The 23994-nt window shown below is 39.5% G+C and overlaps 1 long non-coding RNA gene across 1 annotated transcript in view; it reads right to left on the bottom strand.

The window, feature by feature from the left end:
• Positions 1-14873: 14873 nt before the first annotated feature.
• LOC139186937 (uncharacterized) overlaps positions 14874-23994 on the bottom strand; it is a 99873-nt gene continuing 90752 nt past the window's right edge. Inside the window, exon 4 of the long non-coding RNA XR_011570622.1 lies at positions 14874-19386. This is a non-coding gene — a long non-coding RNA (uncharacterized lncRNA). The remainder of the gene's footprint in view (positions 19387-23994) is intronic.

Raw genomic sequence — 23994 nt, 5'->3', positions numbered from 1 at the left:
TCTTTTTGACCCCATGGACAGTAGCCCACCATGCTTCTCTGTCCATGGGATTCTCCAGGCAAGAATACTGGAGTGGGTTGCCATTTCCTACTCCAGAGGGTCTTCCAGATCCAGGGATCGAACCCAAGCCTCTTGTGTCTCCTGCATTGGTAGGTGGATTCTTTACCAGTAGCAGCATCTGGGAAGCCCGTGTACATATAAGTAACTGTACATCAAATTAAGAGTGAAACTCTATAACTGTAACTATTTTTTTACTGGCATTTCAGGGCTTAGTGCTAAAAAGGCAGAAATATCTCCTACTCACACGTTTCATATCTGCTTGTATTACAGTGACCCTGAGATGAGACCAAATTTTTTGTAATAGACACTATGCAAATTTAGCTCAAATTTTGCTAGGGAGAGTAATTCTCTGAGGTGAAATATGAGGGAAACTTAATTTTTAATAAAAATTGAGCCAATAGAAAAATTCTAATTAAAACACTATATTAATAAACCTTTATCTCTAGCTCATGAAAACATATCAAAATCAAAATTTTGTTGTGATAGATGAGCTTAATGAAAAAGGGTTCTCTAATAATTAAAATAAATCCTAACAATCTACTTAAGAATATGGGTTTTTCAACCTAATTGCCTAGGAATAAAGCTATGTTTGGCAATTAATTGCTGTGTATCCTACAGTAAGCTACTAAACCTTTCTATGCCTCTATTTCCTCATCTGCTAAAAGGAGATAATAGCAGTGAGCCAGGAGAAAGATGGGCACCAAACTGAGCAGCTGGAGTTTGTCACCTGTGAACAGATAACCCAAGATGAAGCTAATAGTGGGAGGGAAGAGAAGCTGAACCCTGCTCAGATAAAAGATAAAATACTGTATTTGTATTTTCTTCATTCTTGAAGTCAAGAAGCTCTTCCTAACTATACATACCCAGAGAGGCTCTTTGGCCATCGAAAGGCCAAAGTCAATAGGCCTCTTCACTAGAATCCATATTAAGAGATGTATGTGCACATATGGGAGGACCCTGAGATAAACCAAATATGAACTCAAAACCAGGCAAAGCAAGATGATTGGCCAAAGGAAACCCAGAAGAAATTTCCATATAAATGATGCAAACTACCATGAGACTGCGACCGTATGTCTATTCACATGTACCCTTTTTTTCTCCTAATAAACACTTTACTTGTTTTACTACTTTCTTTCTTTGTGGGAATTCATTTCTACAAAGCTGAAGGGCCAGGGACCTTGCCACTGGCCACTGGGTCCCTGGTGTTCTAGTGGCTAGGATTCAGTGTTCTCACTGCCACAGCCTGACTTCAGTCTCTGGCCAGTAAGTGAAACCCTGTTTCAAGATGCTGCAGACTGAGGCCACCCCAGATAAGTAGTACCTGCCTCATAGGATGGTTGTGAATATTAAATGAAACAATACATTTAAAGTCTTTAGTACAGTGCCTGGTACAGAATAACTTTCAGTATGTGCTAGCTACTATAACTACAGTTTAGTTATATAGCCTTTGAGATATCTACACTGGCTCTTTTATTGCATTATGCCTATATATTTTCTAGAGCTTAATTTATTTACTGACCAAACTCAATATTATCTAAGACATTACTCTTCAACATAAGAGATCAAAAGAAAAAATGAATCTTAGAATATTTAAAATTGTTTTTATTTCATGAGTTTCAATGAGTCAATATTTTCTGAAGCCAAAAAAAAAAAAAAAGAATAAAATCTTTGGCTTCAAGCACGTCTGAATTAGCTTTTATGGAGTAACAGAATTTGAAAGAGAATTAAACTCTTAGGAATGTGCTCCTTGTGGTCCAGTCTCCAAAACTGGAGGCTAATTCCCAGCAGCTCTTTTATTGTTTTGGGAGTATTAATCATCTCCATACATTTTTATGGGAGAGGGTTAAGGGGCATTTCAGAAAGCAAGATGACTGCAATTGAATTAAAATGCATAAATTAATGGGAATGTGGGTATGTAGGACAGCATGGTCATCGTTTGCATAGGAGAGGGATGACAATCCTGCTCTACGGTCTTGATTTGGAAACCTCTCCTCATGGAGGCCTATCAGATAGAAGTATACTGCCCTGACTCGGTCCTCAGACCCATATTTTGGGTTAGCAAAATATTTGATGGAAACTGTTGCCAGCAAAACATCCAGAGACTGATGAAGAGGTGAGTGAAGTGATGAGAATTACAGAAGTTCTCTGACGATTACACAGGAGCTTTGCGAAAAAAATTTCTTGCTCTTGCATCAGGTCCAGACTGACACAAGTCACCATTCCTGCAGGGTATAGCATGATGGTAGTGGTTAGGAGTTCTGATTCTGCCTTCAAACTACCTAGGTTTGATCATGCCTCTATTGCATCCTAGCCACATAGACCTTAGCAAATCATTTGAAACATCTGTATCTGAAAATGTAACCTAGCAGGACCCTCTGGGGCCTTCCCAGGATAGTGATGTTGAAAACGGCCTCTGTGCACTGGGGCTGAATCGAATTTCAGAGACAGAGCTTTGGGTGAACTAGAAAAGAATAGCTTTACTGTTTGGCCAGGCAAAGGAGAACACAGAGAAAACTGCATATCTCAACCCTGAGGGATTTGGTGAGGAGTTTTAGATTAATATTATATTAAATTTACATTTATATTAATAGCAATGGTTCAAGGGCAGGACTACTGATAGGATCAGGGTGTGTGCAGGGCCAGCACTCATATAATCTGGCTGCAGGTGGTCTCTTGATGCACTTTTGTGGTTCTCAAGGTTATCGAACTGCAACCTTCTCTCTGGAATGAAGAAAGCTTCATCAAGTAGTTAACATCTTCCATTGATTGGGGATATTAGCTTTGTAGGAGAGCTCAACAATATTGTTATGTGTATCCCTTAAGGAAGAACCAGGACCCTGCCTCAAGTCTGCACTACTGTTTCTTGACTGCTCCTCCCTTCTCTCTGAATCCCTTGCCTTCCCAGGTTAGCAACTGTTTGCACCTGACTTTTGGAACTTAGGGAAGGCTTTGGAGGCTGAAGTCTATTTCCTACAAACAAGAAATGGGAAACACTGAAAGGCTTCCCTGCCCAGAATCCCCATGGGGTCCTTCTTGGTTTCAATAGAACCCTCATGTCCTCCACCTGCCTCTTGCTGTGGAAAAAGTTTAACCTCCTCGGTCTTCCCTGAATTTCAAAGAATAAATATAATCAGAGAGGTGAGAAAATGCAAAAACAAAGGAAAACTGTCAAGCAAGACAAAATAATAATCAGTTCAGTTCAGTCGCTCAGTGGTGTCCGACTCTTTGCGACTCCATGAATCACAGCACGCCAGGCCTCCCTGTCCATCACCAACTCCCGGAGTTCACTCAGACTCACGTCCATCGAGTCAGTGATGCCATCCAGCCATCTCATCCTCTGTCGTCCCCTTCTCCTCCTCTGTTGTCCCCTTCTCCTCCTGCCCCCAATCCCTCCCAGCATCAGAGTCTTTTCCAATGAGTCAACTCTTCGCATCAGGTGGCCAAAGTACTGGAGTTTCAGCTTTAGCATCATTCCTTCCAAAGAAATCCCAGGGCTGATCTCCTTTAGGATGGACTGGTTGGATCTCCTTGCAGTCCAAGGGACTCTCAAGAGTCTTCTCCAACACCACAGTTCAAAAGCATCAATTCTTCAGCGCTCAGCCTTCTTCACAGTCCAACTCTCACATCCATACATGACCACAGGAAAAACCATAGCCTTGACTAGACAAAAATAATAATAGTTTAGCCATTAAACAAAGTCAAGGATCTTTTGTTCCTCCTCAAAGGCTATAGATAGTAGTCTGAACCATATCCTTTGAACTGTTTTGCAGTACCGAAATCCCCATGCTGCCCACAAGCATGTAGACCCCAGACTGGTTGGAACCAGAAAGTTGATGTTGACTCCAGATTACCTTACCATCAACCAATCAGAAGAATATTCACAATCTTATCACATGCCCTACAAACCCCCTCCCTCCCACGCTGTCAAAAACCTTTCCCTGAAAGCCACTGGGGAGTTTGTGTTTTTTGAGCCCTCACTTCCTAGACTCCATGCTTGGCACCCCAAAATAATGTGCACTTTCCTTCATCATAACTCAGTATCAGTAAATTGGCTTTACTGCACTTAGGTGAATAGATCCAAGTTCGGTTTGATAGCAAATATATTTATCTTGCTTAAAATAAAAACACCTACCCAATAGGGTCATTGTGATGGATAAGAGAATAAGAGCCCCACCTCACTACTGCTCCATACATGTCTATCACTGAGATCAGTGGTACAAAATATACACCTCATATCTATTACCATTATTTTTATGAAAACTCCCATCACACCTCCATTTCTCCTGGAAACCTTAGAGAAGTCAAGGTTTACTAGGATTATAAACGTCCCCCTTTATCAGACAAGGCAGGCTAAGCGAAGCACTGCTTGAAGTATCCACTTAAATAGACTCTTTCACAGATATAATAAAAAGCTGTGCTTTTTTCAAGGCTGTCTCAGTCTGATTCTTTTAATAACCTTAAAATATTAGACAGAACTATACATATAGCAGGCATTTCATCATTGAGTGCTGTAATCAGAAAACCTGAATTGTGTTTAGGCTTCCACCTTGACTGACTGAAGCAGCATCCTTATTCAGTGAAATCGCCCACCAGGACCATAAGGGAGGGAGAGAAGTCAGTGTCCACTGGACTAACTGTCCAGTTATTGACTGCACTGTTCAACTTGACCTTTAGGGACCAGACATCAAAGCACTGAGGTACTATTAAGTCTTCCGTTGTTTTCCTTTGAAACAGAATCTTCTTGAGATAGGCCATTTATTGTTGAAGCTTTGTGAAGAGAAAGAGGTGGGTAAGGCAGACCCAAAAAGAAAGAAGCAAATTGACTTTGGTTAATACAAACCAGTTGATTTTAGTAATCACGTTGTACTTATGTTGAAGTAGGAAAACACATGTCTGTTTAATCATGACTTAAAATTGACCAGACTAAATGAGCAGGCATTCCAAATGATAGGCTGTTAAAAAAAAAAAATTCTGTAAAGCATTTTGAGCTCAAATGATTGCATTTTTAACTTTATAAATATCAAAGACAAGGTAAAGCTTCCAACCACTTAATGCTGTAAATGATGGCAATCAATCACCAGAATTTAGGGAGGCCATTTGCAAAGAGGCTAGAAAAGATCAATACGGTCTCCTAGCAACAGAACTGCGTACTGCAAGATCCTGCAGCCATCTGGGACCTTTCAATCTCTGACCTGACCCAGTAAACCAAGGCAGGGTCTCTCTCTACATTTCCAAAATGCTAACTCAGAGAGCATATTTCCCAAAGACAAAGATGTCCATGCTTATCAAATAACTATGAGGAGAATGAACACTGAATGCAAGATCTCAGAATAGAGAGTTAATTAAATTATATCTGTGTCAAGAGGACATTTAATTTGACCTAGATAGCACTGCACAAGCTAAAATTGGAGGTACAAAGGAAATCAAAGGTTAGTCTTTTGCTCAGCAAATTCAAGTCTCAAACATTAGCATAATAGGAGAATCACTGTGCTCTGGAGTCTAATGGTGTTTATTTTTGTTTGTTATGTTAATCAGCATTGAGCTATATCTATTATATGATAAAATAATTTTCCAGATATAAAATGTCCAGTTATCTTAGCCCAAATTTGTTTTTAATTATAAATTAGCTTCAAGTTTTTTTGCACAATCTTTTTGTTTGTTTGTTTTGGCTTCTGCCATGAGGTATGTGGGGCTTCCCTGGTGGCTCAACGGTAAAGAATCTCCTGCAATAAGGGAGATGCAGGTTCAATCTCTAGGTCTGAAAGATTCCATGGAGAAGGAAATGGCACCCCACTTCAGTATTCTTGCCTGGGAAATCCCTTGGTCAGAGCCTGGCGGGCTATAGTCCAAGGGATCGCAAGATTAGGACATGACTTAGCGACCAAATCACCACCACATGGCATGTGGGATCCTTAATTCCCTGACCAGAGAGCAAACTCATGCCCCTGCAGTGGAAGCAGAGGGTCTTAATCAGTGGACTGCCAGGGCAGTTCCACCAATTTCTTTTTTTAAGCCCACTCATTTCAGCTAAGGATGGCAAATACAACTTATTGCTCTACAGTGTGATATATACACACACATATAATATTGTATATTATTGTGAGATATAATGTGAGCACTAATGTAAGAGTTTACTTGGCTTGTCTTATAGAGGTAGCAGTTGGGGTAATATTTCCATAAGATTTGATTTCTAAACAACTTTTCTTAGCAATTAAATTTAGTATCCTTTGGACCTAGTTTTTCTGGTTTCATAATCCAATGTCCAAGACTGTCTAGCTGCTTGACTAGGTTAACTGCATCACATCTAAGTGCCTTAGCTTCTTTGTTTGTTCAACAAATGACTGAATAGTATCAAGTATCATGTTCAGAGTATCAAGTTAATGCGTGCAAAAGTGGTATCAGGCATAGAATTCATTCAATAAGTATTGGTTTTTATTAATACCCTTAAGAATAAGTGCCTTGAAAGAGACACGTATGTAAAGAACAGACTTTTGGACTCTGTGGGAGAAGGCAAGGGTGGAATGATTTGAGAGAATAGCATTGAAACATGTATATTACCATATGTGAAACAGATCGCCAGTCCAGGTTCGATGCATCAGACATGGTGCTCAGGGCTGGTGCACTGGGATGACCCTGAGGGATGGGATGGGAAGGGAGGTGGGTTCCGAATGGGGAAGACATGTACACCCATGGCTGATTTATGTGAGTGTATGGCAAAACCCACCACAATATTGTAAAGTAATTAGCCTCCAATTAAAATAAATACATTTAAAAAAAAGAAGATAAAATATAAGTGCTTTGATATATGCCGATTTCATTAGTTAGTTCAAGAAGCATTGAACCAGGAGCCTACTCTTTTAGGCACTGCTCTAAGCCTTGGCTGCACAGTAGTGAGCAGGAGTCAAAATCCCTCTTCTCATTCAGAGATCTCATTCCTGAGACCAAGTGGGTTCATCTGCCATTTAAGGGTGTGGGCTGAAATAAGGATATGCAAGGTGAGAACTGTGAGTTAAGTTTTATTTAGGGCAAAATGAAAACTATAGCCAGGGAGACAGCATTTCAGATGGCTCTGAGGAAATGCTCCAGATCAGTAGGGTGGAAGGTCAGTATTATATAAAATTTTAGTGAAGGGGGGTACTTACAGTCCAGCACACATTTTGGAAAAGGCTGGCTGCTAGTCAGGAGATGGTTGCTACTAGTTACAAGGAGCAGATGTCTCCTGTCCATTAATGATTTTAGTGCTTTTCTAGATATGAGAAGATGCAAGAAGTTTGTGTTTATAAAATATTTTCCTGAAAATCTCTAACTATCTAAAGGTTTATTCTGCCAGTTTTTCCCAGGGCAGAGAGTACCCCATTCCTTATGTCCACCCTGAACTCTTTTCAGGGTGTGTAAGGTCAGCGACTGCAGTGGCTAGCAACCTAATGCTTGAAGAGGCAGATGGCAAGTAATTTATAGCTAGCAGGCACTGGGAATGGTTGTCTTAACATTTCAGACTTCTAAAATGAGCAAAATACAAAGATGGCTGTTAAGGGAGATAGCATTTACTATACTTTCTGACAATCTTGTTCTGCTCCAAAGGAAAGGTTAAGGCAAAAGAAATGAAAATTAGAAGCAAATCTTCTACCTTCTGCAAAGGAATTTGTTACGTGATGTAATGTGAAGGGTACTGGTGAAAGGCTTCAGGCTTCCAAATCTTTCTTTAACCATGCTGTGCTGTGCTGTGCTTAGTCTCTCGTCATGTCCAACTCTATATGGCAGACCAAAAAATGTTGTTTGCCATTTCAGTAAACAAAGAATGTTGCCTGCTATCAAGCCATTAGCCACTGCAGCTGCCCCCTAATGCTGCATCCTGAGGGGATTCAGGATGGAAAGAAACAGGATATTGGCCCTAGATAGATAAGATGCATTTCAAAAGAATAATTTCAATGAGCCCAGACTCCTGAGTCTTCCTATGCATAGAAAAGTGATAAACTCACTAATTTGAGATGTCTGTTTTTTGTGATTGGCAGAAATCTTTTGATGTCCACTGCATTTTGTTTTTTCTTTCAGCAAAACTCTTACCCCTTTGGAGCAGTTATTTGGAGTTATCTGAGTGGCTAGGCTATGTCTCAGGCTATAGTCCTCAGGAAGTTTCTTGAATAAAACATAATTTGCAGCTTCAGTTGACAATATTTTCATTATTAGAACTTCCCTAGTTTGGGATACAAGATTGTGACTCTTGGAACTCATTTATAGCACACAAATTTTTCTGCAAAGAATGAAAAAAATTGTCACAATTGTCTATTCGAGCAGTGTAAAAATCAATCTATCAGATATGAGCAAGCTTGTTACCTAGGAAAATACTGGGAGCAACAGGAGAAACAATTAGCATCAAAGAGTGAAAGAAAGGGTAATTTTTCCTAGGGATGGGAAGACCCTTGGCAAATAGTGCGATGCTTCACTTTCAGGCCCACCACCTGGGTAGCCTGGGGTGAGCCTGAAGGCTCAGGTATCTAGGGAGCAAGGGAAGGGTGAGTGAGGGATTTCCCTGGCGGTCCAGTGGCTAGGACTCCATATTCCTAACGCAGGGGACCTCTCTTCAACACCTGGTTGGGGAACTATATCCCACATGCTGCAACTAAAAGTTAGTATGCTGCAACTGAAGATCCCGCATACCACAACTAAGACCCAGCACAACCAAATAAGTAGATAAAAATAAATAATAATAAAGAATGGTGAGTGGCACTCCACACTCCCACTCTTCAAAATGCGGTAAAACGAGACAAGAAAACATATTTCTCTATTCTGTTTAAGAGAAAGATGATCTATGGCCTTGGTAAAGTCATTTAACTTCTCTGAGCCTCAGTGTCTTTCTCTGTAAAATGAAAATGTCAATACCTCTCTTGCTGTCATAAGGATCGAATGAGATGATATATGTAGAACTTAGCTCATATAATGGATGCACAGTATATGAAATAATAATGACAAAGATAATAGTTATTTTATTATTGTCATTATCTTAGAATATAAATGCCCATAAGACAGGAAGAGAAGAAGTGCTCATTTTCATGTCATTATACTATCTAGTAGAGAACATATATATATGGTTTAAAAACCAGTGGGTGAATATGTGAATATGAATGTCTACATAATGCCAAGCACTGTGCAGGATAACAATGGAATGCATGTCAAATATGAAGTGACTATCACTCTCAACTGATTTGCTGTCTAGATGTGAGAGAGCAATCACATGAACAAAATTTAGAGATGGGTCAGTGTAAGCAGAGGTCTAAGGCAAGTTTTTTCAAGAACAGAAAATAATTGATCTGGGTGTTAAAGAATGGAAAGAATTTGGATGAAAACAAAAGCTAAAGGAGGATTGTTCCTGCTGAGAACAGAGAATTCAGAACAATTGACGGTATGTATAGGAAAGCAGTCAAGTGAAAGTGTTAGTCGCCCAGCCATGTCTGAGTCTTTGTAACCCCATGGATTGTAGCCCTCCAGGCTCCTCTGTCCATGGGATTCTTCAGGCAAGAATACTGGAGAGGGTAGCCATTCCCTTCTCTAGGGGAATCTTCCCTACCCAGGGATCAAACCTGGGTCTTCTGCAATACAGGTAGATTCTTACTATCTGAGCCACCAGGGAAGTCCATAGGAAATCAGTTAACAGGTAACATAAATCCAGAATGAAGATTCATAAAAATGAAATTTAAGGTCCTTAGTTTTGGGGGAATAGGAAATAGTGGCAAAGGGTTAACAATGATCGGAGTCATTGGTTACTCAGACCCTAAGAAATGAGCCACAGCAAAGATGGTTCTGTTTTCCCATCAATACATCTCATCACTTAATTTCAAAATAATCATTTTCAATGGAAAAAATGGACTGTGAAAAAGAGTGATTACATAATTGGCAACATAATAGTTGCCTTTACTTTTTTTTTTCTCTACTCTTGCATTGTTTTCCAAATAGAGTTGGCAAATGCAAATTACAAACACATGCATTTCATAAACATCCAACAACCTCCAGGGCAGCTCAAAGCCAAATGTAGAGCCAAGAGTCTGGCAAATAAAATATGATATCATCTCTCAGAACAGCTAATAAAAGGCCCCAAATTTGTCATATACACATTGCTAAATCACTTCAGTCGTGTCCGACTCTATGCGACCCCATAGATGGCAACCCACCAGGCTCCCCCGTCCCTGGGATTCTCCAGGCAAGAACACTGGAGTGGGTTGCCATATACACATTACTATATATAAAATAGGTAACTAATAAGAACCTATCATATAGCACTGGGAACTCTACAGTCTGCAATGATCTATATGGGAAAAGAATCTAAAAGTGAGTGAATATATGTATATGTATAACTGATTCACTTTGCTGTAGCGAAGAAACTATCACAGCATTGTAAATCAACTATACTCCGATGAATTTTTTTTTAAGCTCCCAGTTGCTTCTTTTTTTTATTATTTTTTTTGTAAATTAATTTATTTATTTTAATTGGAGGCTAATTACTTTACAGTATTGTAGTGGTTTTTGCCATACATTGACATGAATCAGCCATGGGCGTGCGTGTGTTCCCCATCCTGAGCCCCCCTCTCACCTTTCTCCCCATCCCATCCCTCAGGGTCATCCCAGTGCACCAGCCCTGAGCTCCATGTCTCGGGCATCAAACCTGGACTGGTGAGCTGTTTCACATATGGTAATATACATGTTTCAATGCTATTCTGTCAAATCATCCCACCCTCGCCTTCTCCCACAGAGTCCAAAAGTCTGTTCTTTTCATCTGTGTCTCTTTTGCTGTCTTGCATATAGGGTCATTGTTACCATCTTTCTAAATTCCATATATATGCGTTAATATACTGTATTGGTGTTTTTCTTTCTGGCTTATTTCACTCTGTATAATAGGCTCCAGTTTCATCCACCTCATTAGAACTCATTCAAATGCATTCTTTTTAATAGCTGAGTAATATTCCATTGTGTATATGTATCACAGCTGTCTTATCCATTCATCTGCTGATGGACATCTAGGTTGCTTCCATGTCCTAGCTATTGTAAACAGTGCTGCGATGAACACTGGGGTACACATGTCTCTTTCAATTCTGGTTTCCTTGGTGTGTATGCCCAGCAGTGGGATTGCTGGGTTGTATGGCAGTTCATTTTTTAAGGAATCTCCACACTGTTCTCCATAGTGGCTGTACTAGTTTGCATTCCCACCAACAGGTAAGAGGGTTCCCTTTTCTCCACACCCTCTCCAGCATTTATTGTTTGTAGACATTTTGATAGTAGCTATTCTGACTGGCATGAGATGGTATCTCATTGTGGTTTTGATTTGCATTTCTTTGATAATGAGTGATGTTGAGCATTTTTCCTGTGTTTGTTAGCCATCTGTATGTCTTCTCTGGAGAAATGTCTGTTTAGTTCTTTGGCCCAAGCAGCTCATGCTTCTTTTCTTAAGACTGCATGCTTTTACATTGTGACTACCCGCTCTGAAATTAAAGGAAGTTAGGCTTCCTATCTGTGAATGATTTGTCCTTCCATAGGCAGCCTGGAGACCCTGAGTCCACAGAAGCTAAGACCTACAATTAGTGAGAAAAATTGCTTAAATGAGATAGAGAATGAACCCATCACAGGCCCTTCTGGCTCAAGGAAGGGCAATCATTATCAGTAGCTCTTACTAATGTGCTCAGGAATCAGAATCATTCATTGGAAAGACAAAGGCATCTATCAACAGTGGAATTGTAGACAGAACTAATTTGGCTTTATCATCAGCAATAAACAGCTCTGTTTATGTTGCTGTAGCCTCTTGGTTTAGAAATAGAATTAAAGTAAATACTAAAGAAACTTGCTTAGAATTCTTTTTTTTTTTTTGGATTATCTGATCTGTTACTACAAATACATAACAATGTATTAAAATGCTAGTCAAAGCACAGACAAGAAATTAGGGTAAATGACACAAAAGTTTCTTCTATATTATGGAAAGAATTAAGCATTTCAAAATTCAAAACAGACTTCATCCTTTAATACTTAGTTTAATTTAAGACTCAATATCATTCATTGTAAGAATAGGAAAGATAATCTTTTAATGGGATATGGGGGTTGTAAGTATGTGAGGGGGCGTGGCTGGACATAAGCATGGACATTTTTCTAACCATTGAGGTTTTCATAAAATTGTCATTCACCTAATTCATTCTTGAACTGCATGAAGGATCCCATACTATATTATTTTCCCTGGAGAGTAAAGACTAATTTCCTCTTCATTTATAGTCAACAAATAATCACTGAGCCAGAGGCAATGCATTATTTGGAGGATTTTGCATAACTTGAAATATTTTAGGAGTTTCTGTTGATTCCCATTAAGCAGAAATCTGCACAAGTGAGTTACCCTGTGGCTAGACATACTAATAGACATTTCAGTTCCTGGGATTCTGTCCAGGCTTTCTCCACAGCCTATTGCCCTGGTACAGACCACCCTATTCCTATCACCTTGAACCCTTGATATTTGATTAAATATTTTTATGATCTTAGATTTCTTAATAACTGAATCACTGGCAATGTATCCACAATGGATTGAGAGACAGTGATTCTGCTGGTAGATAGAGAAGCTGATAGTGTCCTTAAAATTTAAAACCAAGTGGGACTCTGTGATGGTCTTTGGTGTGAACCTCCATGACCCTCCCTGGATTCCAAGAGGACAGATTCAAAACCCACGAAGGGTGAGGATGCAGAAACTAGGAAGGGGCTTCTAGGAAACAGTAGTGCAGCCTTGGGGTAGGGTCCTGAGTCAACCTCAAGTGATACACTTAACAATGTCTTTAAGCTCTTAACAATAAAGTACAGAAATGGTATGGACCTAACAAAAGCAGAAGATACTAAGAAGAGATGGCAAGAATACACAGAAGAACTATACAAAAAAGATCTTCATGACCCAGATAATCATGATGGTGTGATCATTCACCTAGATCCAGACATCCTGGAATGTGAAGTCAAGTGGGCCTTAGGTAGTGTCACTACGAACAAAGCTAGTGGAGGTGATGGAATTCCAGTTGAGCTATTTCAAATCCTGGAAGATGATGCTGTGAAAGTGCTGCACGCTTTAACCTCTGAGCCACCCGGGAAGCCCACTCAATATGCCAGCAAATTTGGAAAACTCAGCAGTGGCCACAGGACTAGAAAAGGTCAGTTTTCATTCCAAATCTCAAAGAAAGTCAATGCCAAGGAATGCTTAAACTACAGCACAATTGCAGTCATCTCACATGCTAGCAAAGTAATGCTCAAAATTCTCCAAGCCAGGCTTCAACAGTATGTGAACCATGAACTTCCAGATGTTCAAGTTGGATTTAGAAAAAGCAAAGGAACCAGATATCAAAATTGCCAACATCTATTGGATCATCAAAAAAGCAAGAGTTTCAGGAAAACATCTACTTCTGCTTTATTGACTATGCCAAAGTGTTTGACTGTGTGGATCACAGCAAACTGTGGAAAACTCTTTAAAAGATGGCAATACCAAACCACCTGATCTACCTCTTGGGAAATCTGTATGCAGGTTAGGATGCAACAGTTAGAACTGGTCATGGAACAACAGACTGGTTCCAAATCGGGAAAGGAGTACGTCAAGGCTGTATATTGTCAGCCTGCTTATTTAACTTATATGCGGAGTACATCATGAGAAATGCTGGGCTGGAAGAAGCACAAGCTGGAATCAAGATTGCTGGGAGAAATATCAATCACCTCAGATATGCAGATGACACCACCCTTATGGCAGAAAGTGAAGAAGAACTAAAGAGCCTCTTGAAAGTGAAAGAGTAGAGTGAAAAAGTAGGCTTAAAACTCAACATACAGAACACGAAGATCATGGCATCCGGTCCCATCACTTTATGGCAAATAGATGGGGAAACAGTGGAAACAATGGCTGACTTTGTTTTGGGGGGCTCCAAAATCACTGCATATGATGACTACAGCCATGAAATTAAAAGAAACTTGCTCCTTGGAGGAAAAGTTATGACCAAACTAGATAGCATATTAAAAAGCAGAGACATTACTTTGCCAACAAAGGTCCATCTAGTCAAAGCTATGGTTTTTCCAGTAGTCATGTATGGATGTGAGAGTTGGACTATAAAGAAAGCTGAGTCCTGAGGAATTGCTGCTTTTGAACTGTGGTGCTGGAGAAGGTTCTTGAGAGTCCCTTGGACAGAAAGGAGATCCAACCAGTCCATCCTAAAGGAAATCAGTCCTGAATATTCATTGGAAGGACTGATGCTGAAGCTGAAACTCCAATATTTTTGCCACCTGATGTGAAGAACTGATTCATTTGAAAAGACCCTGATGCTGGGGCAAGATTGAAGGCAGGAGGAAAAGGGGATGACAGAGGATGAGATGGTTGGATGGCATCACTGACTGGATGGAAATGAGTTTGGGTAAACTCCAGGAGTTGGAGATGGGCAGGGAGGCCTGGTGTGCTGCAGTGCATGGGGTTGCAAAGACTGACAGGACTGAATGACTGAACTAAGCTCTTTAATATGTCAGCATTCTTGATGAAGAAAGACTACCTGAGGCTAAGGAAACCAGAGAAGCTCATCAAAAAGATTACTTGAGACCTGATTCCCTGCACACAGCCTAATCTTATCAGCAATCCCATCTTTGCACCATTGCTACAAATACATGTGTGGGTGGGTGCATGCTCAGTCATGTCCAATTCTTCGGGACCCCTTGAACTCCTCTGTCCATGGGATTTCCCACTCGAGAATACTGGGAAGTGTTAATCACTCAGTTGTGTCCAACTCTTTGCTAACCCATGCACTGTAGCCTGCCAGGTTCCTTTGCCCATGGAATTGTCCAGGCAAGAACAATGGAGTTGGTTGCCATTTCCTCCTCCAGGGGATCTTCCTGACCCAGAGGTCGAACCCAAATCTCCTGTGTCTCCTGCATTGGCAGTCAGATTCTTTAACACTGAGCCACCCGGGAAGCCCAAAACTCCTCATCAAATCCTCTGGGTTGGGACATAGATATTTGAGGCAGGAGCCCATTGAGCTCGCAAAGGAATAAAACTATTCTTTTCTCTTTCACTCAAAACTGTGTTTGGGATGAGGTTCAGCACCAATGCACAAAGGCTATGCTTTCAGCATGGGAATGAAAAGCATGACTGAAAATATGTAAGAAAGACAGGGAAAAAAAATGTTCTGGATAAACAACTGGTAAAAATAACAGTGCTATAATCAGAAACACATAGAATACCTAATACGAAAATCTTGAGAGGGAGGGAGAGAAAGAGGGAGGGAGGGAGGTTGCAAGAGTGAGAGAAATGCATAAATAGAATTTCCTCTCCTCATCTTAAAAATTTATGTCAACTCTGATTTAGTTAGCATATGTTTCAATGTCTCCCTAGCAACAGTTTCTCATTGGTCACCCAGGCCCCTTGTGATTCTATGAAATCCAGGTCAAACTTATGTATAAACACAGAGCCCTACCACCACCCTCATGATAAGATAAGCAGAAACAGCTTAAGGGGACAGCAGTAAGAACAATTCCTTTTTCCAATTAGGGCCTAATGATCTTTCCTAAGGGGCTACCTTATCAAATACAGCCAGATAGAACCAATCTCTTCTTGCCAATTAAGCTCTCATTTTTTGAAGTAAGATCAATAAAGGCATTACAGAGTTATTGGTTGCCTCAAATATGAATATAAGCCTGCATAAACACAATCCTAAATTGCAGAGATACATCTGGAGAGAACATCCTGGGGCAAAATCTCCTGGGACCTCCTAAAGAGCCAAATTCAAAGTTAGCCAAGACTGGGGACTATCTCTGTTAAGACTTAGATGAAAGGAAGGTTTTAATCTTAAATTACAAATTCAACTGAAAGGAGATCCCACAGCATAAAATTAGGGATGGCATCATAGAAATTGTGGAGAACAATCTTAATATCATAATAGGTTGTTAAATTTAACTGAAAAGAAAAAGAAAACTATTATTCAAGAGAAAATTGAAAGGTTGCTTAGGATTTAGCACACCTTTTATCCATTCCTCATACGGGAGAATGCCTGAGCTGCTGTAGCTTCTACAAAGTGCTAAAGTGTCTCTGATACTTTGAGTGAGGATTTTCCTGCCTGGTATGTATCCATACTATTATTTCTTCATTCGTTTACTCTCCCAAATGGCAGGCTCCACAGAGGAGTTTAAAATGAAAATACATCTTAAGGGAAGTGGTCCGATATTAAGTGAAATCTGACATTTCCTTTTATTGTGATGCATGATTTCTACTAGAACAACGAGTGGCCCCAATTTACGTCAAGTGAAGCATTCCTTTTGGCATATCTGACTGTAGATGAGCATAAACTACACACTGCTGTGGTATTTGCTAAGTTTCCAAGGAAAAAAGAAACATCCTCTGTGGGAAGACATGCTCACTCTTCCCACTCCTACTGGAACATCTGGAATGGGAATTAAGAAGCTGACAAGATGGTATTAAAACTGTGGATTGCAGCACATCCTTGAGTTGCCAAATTCTCTTGCAAATGCATCTTCCCACAAAAATCCTATGCTACAGTAGCCTTAGGATCCAAAGTATGGGAATTATTATTTATTTTATTATTACTGTAGCACAGAGACAATGAAATGTGACACTGCTTCTTTTCCTAGGAACAGACAACAGGAACCAGACCTTAAAGTAGTTTCACTTTGTTTTGAATGGAACTTACTCATGGGACACAGAGAAACAAGCCAGTTGGAGTCCAAAGGTTAAACTGACCTGTTTTCAATTAAAGGACAACAGCGAAAGATCCTGTGTCCCAGAGTCAAGGAGGTTGTGGCCATTCCAAAGATATCCAGGTGGAAATGATCTTTACTTTTGCTTCTTTGTTATGAGTTGTAGTTCTGTTGGTTTCTGTCAGCTCAAAAAACACTCAACGTTTATTATGCTCCAAACAAGGCAAAAAGATTTGAGTAAATATTAACTCAGGGTCCTGCCCTTGCAGTGTTAACAAGGACTTCAGACTCACTCATTCATAAATTCACTACAACATGGTAAAATGTAGGAAAGGGCCAGAAAAGTGGCACTAAGTCTTGGATGGAGTTTGAAGCAGAAGGTGATCTCTGTCTCTCTTTTTTCTCTCTTAATTCACTTATTTTTAACTGAAGGACAATTACAATATTGTGTTGGCTTCTGCCACACACCAACACGGATCAGCCATAGGTATACATATGTCCCTTCCCTCTTGAGCCTTCCTCTCACTTCCCACCCCATGCTTACTTTTAAGAAGCACTATAGGAAAGGCTGAAGTTGGATGTTAAGATCTGTAGGTTTTCTTCAGAGAATGCGTTCACTCATATCCTTGACATTTACTGAATGACTAATCTGTGTTCAAGTTGTCTCAAATTATAGTTATGAAGAAAGACAAATAAATGCTATTACACAACAAGGGAAGTGGTGGTGGTTTAGTAGCGAAGTCCTGTCCGACCCTTTTAACCCCAAGTACTGTAGCCCACCAGGCTCCTTTGCCCATGGGATTTCCCAGGTAAGAATATTGGAGTGAGTTGCCATTTCCTTCTCCAGGGTATCGTCCTAACCCAGGAATCAAACTCAGGTCTCCTGCATTGGAGGCAGATTCTTTACCACTGAGTCACCAGGGAAATCCTGGGTTGAACTGGCTCTTCAAAATTCATGTATTAAATTTGTATAATAAACCCTAGTACATCAAAATGTGACCTTCTATAGAGATAGAGTCTTTACAAAGATAATTAAATCAAATTAGATTATTAGAGTTGACTCTAATCCAATATGACTGGTTCATAAAAGGAAGACATTTGGGAACAGATACATGCATACAAGAAGACATGTGATATTAACATGAAGATGACCATCTCTTTAGTCAAGAGATATAGGTTCTTCACAGATTTGTCCTCAGAAAGAACCAACCCTACTGACACCTTCATTTCACACATTTAGCTTCCAGAACTGTGAGACAGTAAATTTCTGTTGAAGCCACTCAGTTTGTGGTGCTCTGTTACTATAGCACAAACAAACTAGTACAGAGGTTTATTGTAAACACCAAGGAAAGTACAAGAAAGTGCCAGAAATGACATTTTACATAAATTTGCGAAATCCAGTAACAATAAGATTTAATTTGCAAAGAAGAGTGGTTAATCTATCTAACTAATCTTTATTAAGTATCTACTATATGAGATATTTCTTAGGCATTGTGGGTAAAGCTCAGAGTGATATGGACCCTCATGGAGTTTACAATCTGATGGAGAGAGACAAGCAATAAACAAAAGTTAAAATCAGAATTATTTCTGATTGAGATAAAACACTGAAAGAATAAAAAGGATAATATTATAGACTATAACCAAGGAGATATGTCTAGATAGTCTTGTCAGGAAACGACCATCCAAAGAGACAAAAAGAAGTGTTTGATATTTACTTTTAAAATCAGCAAAGTAAAGTTTAAAAGAGTTTCTTCCAGATAACCATCTGGTTTTATTTCAAATTCATGTGCTGAAAAATTCATTTGAATGCATCATTGGGAATTGCCCTTGTAATACCAGGGAATGACATTCCTCATAATACTTCTGGGGATTGTAATGTTTATAAAAATATTTGAGACACATGATGGTGAAGGATTGCAAAGGATTCTGGTCTCTCCCTAAAACAGATTTTGGGACACATCTCCCAAGAAACAGAGGGACAGGTAGACTCTAGGATCATTTTTGAAGTAACATAACAAAGTGAAAAACCTTCAGGAGAGCTAAAGAATTGGAACTCCAAAGTGTGTTTAAGATGAGGTGTTGGATGTTAGGGAACCTATAGTTAGGCCACATAATTTGCTTGGGTGAAAGATATCTCTTTATACCTATATCTCTTATCCATTTAACCTGAGTGGATTACTGTCTGCACCATCACTCCTAAGCGTCAAGTAAGCTATTGATCCAAACCAGGGTCAACAGTGGTATATATGTACATCAGTGTAGCCCAAGATCTGGGTGAACCAGTTATTTTAGTGATCTCAAATTTTTCAACAGAGCCTGGAGCTTTCCCCACCTCCAAACACTGGGCCCAGATAATAACATAAAAAAAAAAGTATTTTTGCTTCTTACAGAAAAGCAGTGCCTAGTGTGAAGTCTGTCATGGTTTTTTGGTTGGGCTCCGGGCTTACCTTGTGGTTCAGCTGGTGAAGAATCTACCTGCAGTGCAGGAGACCTAGGTTCAATCCCTGGGTTGGAAGATCCCCTGGAGAAAGGAAAGGCTACCCACTCCAGTATTCTGGCCTGGAGAATTCCATGGACTGTATAGTCCATGGGGTCGCAAAGTGTTGGTCACGACTGAGCAACTTTCATTTTAGGGGATGCCTGAGGTAGAAAAATAAGCAGTAAGTGACTTGAATTACTCTACTAGAATACAACATTTTGCCTTGAGACTGTGGTGTGTTAGTCACTCAGTCATGTCTGACTGGAGAAGGCAATGGCACCCCACTCCAGTACTCTTGCCTGGAAAATCCAATGGATGGAAGAGCCTGGTAGGCTGCAGCCCATGGGGTCGCAAAGAGTTGGACACGACTGAGCGACTTCACTTTCACTTTTCACTTTCATGCTTTGGAGAAGGAAATGGCAACCCACTCCAATGTTCTTGCCCGGAGAATCCCAGGGACGGCGGAGCCTGGTGGGCTGCTGTCTATGGGATCGCACAGAGTCGGATATGACTGAAGTGACTTAGCAGCAGCAGCAGCAGCATGTCTGACTCTTTGTGATCCCATGGACTTTAGCCTGCCAGGCTTCTCTGACCATGGAATTCTTCCAGCAAGAATAGTGGAGTAGGTGCTATGTCCTCCTTCATGGGATCTTCCCAGCCCAGGGATCGAACCCAGTCTCCTGCATTGCAGGCAGATTCTTTACCATCTGAGCCATGAGAGAAGCCCTGCCTTGAGACGTCTCCCTCCCAAAACTCATCTAGAGGAGGATAAGCTAAAACCTAAACATTTTCCTACCTGAGAGGCATTAAGACTTATGACATTTGGTAATTACATGGTCCTCCAAGAGATGAGTTAGTATGACTAAGAACTAATTGGAAATATTGAGCATGAGAATATAATTTTAACTAAAAAAAAAATTTCAAAAGATCTTCTTTGTATCTCTTTAATTTTTTAGTTTAGCCCAAGGGACAGCAGCAATAAGGAGTAGCTCTTTGTATGATGATGGCAGGGATGCAAAGGGAAAGAAGAAACCCAGGAGGTCTCTTAGGTCCTATTTTCAGAACTGATGCCCTATCAATTCAACCATATTTTATTGACTAGAATCAATCATGTGGCTGAATCCAAAATCAAGGACTTAGAGAGTCCTCTAGGCCTTTTTATGAGGAATTGTGACATTACATACAAAAGACATGAATAGAGAGATAAGTGAAAAATTGGAGCTGTTATTTCAATTTACCTCTAAGATTGTCACTAAATTTCTCAATAGATTCACTAAATATCAGAAGACAGTGAAAAATTTGTTCAAAGTGATGAAGGGAAAGAATATTAGCCTATAATTTTATACTACATTAAACTAATCTTGATATACAAGTATAAACTTATGTTCAAGGTGATGAAGGGAAAGAATATTAGCCTATAATTTTATACTACATTAAACTAATATTGATATACAAGTATAAACTAAATATATTTCTGGAATAAAGTCTTCGTAAGATTGAATATGCAAAATTCTTCTTAGAGCATATTCTCTGAAGAGGTATACAGCAAGAGAAGAAATTACCCCAGGAGAACAATGAGGGGCTTAGGAGAAATATATTTACTAATATATTAGTAAATTATATTATTGTTCAAGAAAGCAAGGATCAACTAGAAAACACGTATTCATAATCATTTAGAATTAAAGTTTAGTCCAGAGGTATGTGGTTAACCTCTCTATGATGGCAGAAATAGTCTATATTTGTGCTAACCAATATGCAGGCCACTAGTAACATGGAACCACTGATCACTTGAAACGTGACCAGGACAACATAGAATCTAAACTTTAAATTTTCCTTTATTAAATAATTTAAATATCTGTATGTGGTTAGTGGTTACTGTTTTGGACAAAACAGAAATTATATGGTAGTTGGAGTGGGAGTAACACCAAGAGAATAAACTGAGGTGAGAACATGCTTTTAATACAGGAAGTGATATACGTATTGATTAGATTTAATATATTGAGAAATAAATAGAAATATATGCACAGGGTTTAATAAGTAACCAAAAATGAACGAGAATGTATTAAATGGAAATCCTTAGAGGAAAATTCTCCAATGGAAATAAGAAAAGTGGAAGCCAAATAAGTTTGACAAATAGAAAACATTAAGAACCAAGATGCAGAAATAAGTATAATTCAGTTCAGTTCAGTTGCTCCGTCATGTCTGACTCTTTGCGACCCCATGGGCTGTAGCAGGTCAGGCCTCCCTATCCATCGCCAACTGCTGGAGTTTACTCAAACTCATGTCCATTGAGTCGGTGATGCCATCCAGTCATCTCATCCTCCATTGTCCCCTTCTCCTCCCGCCTTCAATCTTTCCCAGCATCAGGGTCTTTTCCAATGAGTCAGTTCTTCGCATCGGGTCACCAAAGTATTGGAGTTTCAGCTTTAGCATCAGTCCTTCCAATGAATATTCAGGACTGATTTCCTTTAGGACAGACTGATTGGATCCCCTTGCAGTCCAATGGACCCTCAAGAGTCTTCTCCAAAACCACAGTTCAAAAGGAGCAATTCTTCATCTCTCAGCTGTCTTTATAGTCCAACTTTCACATCCATACACAACTACTAGACAAATCATAGCTTTGACTAGACAGATCTTTGTTGGCAAAGTAATGTCTCTGCTTTTTAATATGCTGTCTAGGTTGGTCATAACCTTTCTTCCAAGAAACGTCTTTTAATTTCATGGCTGCAGTTATCATCTGGAGTGATTTTGGAGCCCTCCCACATAAAGTCTGTATCTGTTTCAACTGTTTCCTCATCTGTTTGTCATGAGGTGATGGGAGTGGATGCCATGATCTTAAGTTTTCTGAATGTTGAGCTTTAAGCCAACTTTTTCACTGTCTCACTTTCATCAAGAGGCTCTTTAGTTCTTCTTCGCTTTCTGCCCTAAGGGTGGTGTCATCTGCATATCTGAGGTAATTGATATTTCTCCTGGCAATATAACAGTTATTATAATAATTTTAAGAAGCCAAATGATCACAAAAAAATTCAGATTGGAAATTGAGCATATGATTTTCAAAATAAAGGAAATATAAATATTGACAAAAAGAGGATGGAAAAAATTAACAGTATTGTAGTCCTTTCATTCAAATAAAGATTTTTAATACAAAAATATTTAGGGAATAATTTTAACTTCAGCCCTAATAAAGAAATACTCCTTATATTCTTAAATTTCAATAAGTATTTGTCACTCTTTCTAGCTTCCTAGTCTCTGAATTTCCTTCCTATGTCTGACTAATCTCCTACTGCATGGCACAGAGCCTCCCAAATATAGAAGCATAAGATGCCAGATGCTTACTCTTCAGTCTTTCCTGGAGCTCTGCTTACTCATACACTTGCATTAGGCTTTGACTGAGAAGGTAACGATGCAAAGATTCAGGGCCTCTGGGATGCATAGTGGAGATGGTAGCAGAGGTCATATCAGGTCTTGAGAGGCAGTTCTGGCAGTTTCTACTCTGTACAGCGTTGCCTGAATGATCAAGATCTGTTTCAAGATATGGTGGTGCTTGGAGGAAATTTTCTTAACTCTGTATCCTCAAACCTGGTTCTCTGCCTTCCCTCTTCCCTTTCCCTTCACCTCCTCTCATCACTCCCACATTAAAATTCTATGAACTATTTAACACCCTCTAAATAAAATATTTTATGCTTAAATTAGTCATGGTTGGCTTCTGATTCTTTCAACCAAGAGCTCCATTTGATGTAAGGTCTTTAATGATAACCAGATTAGACAACTTACTTTCTTTTGCTATTTCAAGGAGCAGATATGGACTGTATTTTATGTCTTGTGTCTGGGTGAGAGGCAAGGGAAGATTTCATGACAACCACATCTATTTTAAAATGGGTCTCTTCTCCAATGGCTAATTTGCTCATTTTTTTTTTTCCAGAGAAGTGAATATTCACCAAAGCCCCCTATTGCAGATAGCAAAGAAAATTCAGTTCAAGAGGAAATTTCTTAACAACTTAGAAAGTTCTCTTTATTCAACAAGGATATTTTGATGAGCATTTTGTAACCCTTTCAAAATCAATAGAAAATGGTTACATTTACATTTTTGTAGTCTCTGATTTTATAATAGATTTTAGTGATGATAACTTTCCTCAGTCAAGTAGCCACTTGAGTACTTACCTCTGATACTTTAAAATACCATGCTAGGTATTACCTACCATTACATATCATTATCTACCTACTTACCTAAAGATTACCTATCTTTAAAATCTGTCATTTCATTCATTTATTTTCTAAATGGTGAAAGCACCATTTAGAGAGCCTGTTCATAGGAAATCAATGAAAATTAAGTAAGAGGGAATTTTAATTACACTGATTTCCTCCTACACCTATTTAATAAAGAAAGAAATTGCATAAATCACTTGACTTTACCAGGCCCCTGAAAACTGAAAATACATAAAAACAAAAATGGGATAAGATTGAAATGAATAACGGCTTCAGTCAGTTTAGTTGCTCAGTCATTAACAACTCTTTGCGACCCCATGGACTGCAGCACGCCAGGCCTCTCTGTCCATCACCAGCTTCCAGAGCTTGTGCAAACTCATGTCCATTGACGTAGTGATGCCATCCAACCATCTCATCCTCTGTCATCCCCTTTTCCTCCTGCTTTCAATCTTTCCCAGCATCAGGGTCTTCTCTGAGTCAGCTGTTCACATCAGGTGGCCAAAATATTGGAGCTTCAGCTTCATCAACAGTCGTTACAACGAATATTCAGGACTGATTTCCTT

The sequence above is a fragment of the Bos indicus genome, chromosome 14 (genome assembly GCF_029378745.1).
Source record: "Bos indicus isolate NIAB-ARS_2022 breed Sahiwal x Tharparkar chromosome 14, NIAB-ARS_B.indTharparkar_mat_pri_1.0, whole genome shotgun sequence".
NCBI lineage: Eukaryota > Metazoa > Chordata > Mammalia > Artiodactyla > Bovidae > Bos > Bos indicus.
The sequence above is the reverse complement of the archived record's forward strand: the minus strand, read 5'-3'. Positions and strand labels throughout refer to the sequence as shown.